This window comes from Panthera pardus, unplaced genomic scaffold, assembly GCF_024362965.1.
Source record: "Panthera pardus isolate Hobbes unplaced genomic scaffold, ASM2436296v1 HiC_scaffold_11, whole genome shotgun sequence".
NCBI classification, from domain to species: Eukaryota; Metazoa; Chordata; class Mammalia; order Carnivora; family Felidae; genus Panthera; species Panthera pardus.
Window position 1 is genome coordinate 95,182,669 of NW_026526666.1, and position 3,835 is coordinate 95,186,503.

A 3,835-nucleotide genomic window follows, 5' to 3' on the forward strand; every position below is an offset into this window, starting at 1 on the left:
AAAAACCTGAGAACAAACTGAGGGTTGATGGGGAGTGGGAGGGAGGGGAGGGTGGGTGATGGGTATTGAGGAGGGGACCTTTTGGGATGAGCACTGGGTGTTGTATGGAAACCAATTTGACAATAAATTTCATATTAAAAAATAATTTAACTAAAAATAAATTTAAAAAGTATAGCATCTATTATATTGGAGAAAATGAAATTATTTGTACAAATATCATGCTGGATTTTTTTTTTAACTTTATTTATTTATTTTGAGAGAGAGAGAGAAAGAGAGCACAAGCTGGAGAGGAATAGAGAGGGAGAGAATCCCAGACAGGATCCGCACTGTCAGCACAGAGCCCGATGTGGGGCTCAAACTCAGGGACCATGAGATCAGGACCCGAGCCGAAATCAAGAGTCAGACGCTAATCGGAGTAAGCCACTCAGGTGCCCCATGCTGGATGTTTCTAACCATTGATTATAGTTCTGCCTTTTGAAGAAAAACAGAACCCCGACTTCAGCTCAGGTCACGATCTCGCAGTCCGCGAGTTCAAGCCCCGCGTCGGGCTCTAAGCTGATGGCTCAGAGCCTGGATCCTGCTTCCGATTCTGTGTTTCCCTCTCTCTCTGCCCCTCCCCTGTTCATGCTGTGTCTCTCTCTGTTTCAAAAATAAATAAACGTTAAAAAAAAATTTTTTTTTTGAAGAAAAACAGAACCAGTTTTGGGGTTTTTTGTGACAAGTCTTCTGAATATTTGAATTTCCTTATCTTTGTGTGAACCATGCTTACATTTGTTCAATAAATACTTGATTGACATTTAAATTAGAGAATGGGAGGAGTTGGCTGTAAAAGGAGAACAGAAAAATGGAGACGTAGCTGGTGAGGGATGAGTGGCTGGGGAAAATGGGATCTAGGGAAGTTTGCTTGTTTTTAAGATGGAAGAAATTACAAGACTCTTTTATACCACTGCTTATACGGTAGATAACTGATGTGGGCAGGAGAGTTTGACCGGATGCAGATTCTTAAGTAGGGGAGAAGGACTGCATACAGGAAGGAACTGGCTTCGGATAGGAATATAAAATGGTTCATCTGTCTCAGCCAATTAAACGGAACATGCACTTTCCCCATGGGGGCCAGTGTGCAAGGCTGCAAACAGTCGCCTCTTTGGTAGTGTGGGCAGAGTGTTGCTTGTATGATTTGCCTCAAGGGACCTTGGAGACAGTGGACATTCATGTCTGATCTCAGGCTATCTCCAATCTAGACTCCAGACGTATGCAGGTACCTTTGGAAAGCCTCAGGGCACAGTGACCAGGGTCCACACTGGCCCAGTCATCATGTCCAAGCTGCAGAACAAGGAGCATATGATTCAAGCTCTAAGCAGGGCCAAGTTCAAGTTCCCTGGCGGCTGGCAGATCCACATCTTCAAGGAGTGGGGTTTTACTGAGTTTAATGTGGACGGATTTAAAGACACCGTGGCTGAAAAGCCCCCCGCCCCCCAGGTGGCTGTGGGGTCAAATACAGACGCAGTGGCGGCCCTCTCAACAAATGGTGTGCCCTGCCCCCTGGAGAACCTTGGCAATGCCCCCTCTTCAGGCAGCCCCATCAATAAATCTTAGTCCCTTCCTGTCCAAAAATAATAAATTGGTAGATAGATAGAAATAGTTCATCTAAAAAAAATAATAAATTGATAGATAGATAGAAATAGTTCATCAAAAAAAAAAATAGTTCATCTAAAAAAGAAATAGTTCATCTAGTGAGAGACCAGAAGCTGTAATACATTGGTATAAAGTGCTGGTAAACAGATGTGGTTGAACAAGTCTATACAAGAAATGCCACGATACACTAAGAGACAGTCAGGACCAGGAAGTTATCTACACTTCATTTTCCCCGACTGAATATGAGAATAATGATACAGCACACCAGTCAAAAGGTTTCGATTTACTTCCTATATTCTTGGTCATGTCTCTTAAACGTTTTTGGCAAGATCTTTGTGTGGCTTTGCCACTAAACTAACCTAATGTCTGGCAAACAGTAGTTGTTCAATAAACATTCGCCGAGTTAGTTTCAAAAACAGAGTTGTTTTGAAGATCCAGTAAAACAAAGAATGGATGTAAAAAAAAGTGCTTTGTAGTCTGAGAAATGCGATTCAAATCCAAGGTGTTTATGTTCAGGAGAGTCAGGATAAAGTTCACTGGGTTTTTTTTGACTCCTTAAATGAGAAACATTATGTAAATGTGGAAACATGGTCATTGTTACTGAGACTTTTTTTTTTTCGTTTTAAAACAATTTTTTAAGTTTATTTATTTATTCTCAGAGAGAGGGCACGTGAGCAGGGGAGGGCCAGGAGACAGCGAGAGAGAATCCCAAGCAGGCTCTGCACTGACAATGCGTGGCCCGATGCGGGACTCAAATTCACAAACCTGTGAGATCATGATCTGAGCCAAGATCAAGAGCTGGACGCTCAGGGAGCCTAGGTGGCTCAGTCGGTTAAGCATCTAACTTTGGCTCAGGTCATGATCTCATGGTTCTTGAGTTCAAGCCTTGTGTCAGGCCCTGTGCTGACAGTTCAGAGCCTGGAGCCTGCTTTGGGTTTTGTGTCTCCCTCTCTCTCTGCCCCTCCCCTGGTTGCTCTCTGTCTCTCTCTCTTGAAAATAAATAAACATTAAAAAATTGAAAAAAAGAAAAAAAGAGCCAGACGCTTAACCAACTGAGCCATCCAGGCGCCCCATAGACTTTTTCTTTCCCTTAGAGGAATAGAGCAAAACCTAAAGTGTCTGTGAACTAGCTTGTCAACTTTGGCCTTTTAACCCGTGTAATGTCACAGAATTGACAAAGTATAAAAAGGCCAAAAAACCTAAAACCATCTAAGTCAGCCAGCTGTATACGAGTGTCATAAAGTTCAAAGTTACATTTATAATACTGAGCACATAAGTATTGTATTACCTTTCCTTTTCTTCCTTCGTTTTGCCTTGTTTTTTGGTAGATTATAATTTCCAAAATAAATACAAATTGGGGATGTGGATTTACTTTTCCAGGTAACAATAAAGTTTCAAATTTGTTGATGTTTCTGCTGAGAATTTCTTTTTTTTTATTAAAAAGATTTTTTTTAATGTTTATTTTTGAGAGAGAAACAGAACATGAGTGGGTTAGGGGCAGAGAGAGGAAGACACAGAATTCAAAGCAGGCTCCAGGCTCCGAGCTGTCAGCACAGAGCCCGACGCAGGGCTCGAACTCACAAGCTGTGAGATCATGACCTGAGCTGAAGTCAGACGCTCAACTGACTGAGCCACCCAGGCGCCCCACTACTGAGAATTTCTTAAGGTACCCAAGTACACCAGTCTATTTTCATGATAAATCTATATGATCTTCACACATATTGTAGGACTGATGTGGACCAAAGCTCTAGCTGATAAGAATAACTAAGAAAAAAAAAATCCCATTCAGTGCATGTGTATTTTCTTACCAGGATTACAGGAGGTAATATACTTGAGCCCTGGAGTTTGAAAGCAATTTCCTATATGCTATGATTTGTTTGTTTGTTTTTAATATATGTATTTTTAAGTAAACTCTGCCCCCAACATGGGGCTTGAACTCATGACCCCAAGATGAAGAGCCTCATTCTCTATCGACTTGAGCCAGCCAGGCACCCCACGCTAAGTAAGGTTTTATTCCCTAGGAGAAGCTCTTATCTGTGATTCTGACAGAATATCTGCGAGGAGAAGTAAATCAACTCAATGCCATCATTTTCAATTTTTCGTCATTATCACTGGCGATTAGATATTACATAATTAGCTACGGTCATACAAGAGGATTCAGCAGAGCAGTTTAGGATTAAATTTAGGAATCAGACATTAG

General features: G+C 41.5%; 1 non-coding gene across 1 annotated transcript; it reads left to right on the forward strand.

The window, feature by feature from the left end:
- The first annotated feature begins 1,072 nt into the window (after positions 1–1,072).
- LOC128776001 (small nucleolar RNA SNORA70) lies at positions 1,073–1,204 on the forward strand. Its single transcript, XR_008420977.1, has one exon. It is a non-coding gene; the product is annotated as a small nucleolar RNA SNORA70 (small nucleolar RNA).
- The last annotated feature ends 2,631 nt before the right edge of the window (positions 1,205–3,835 follow it).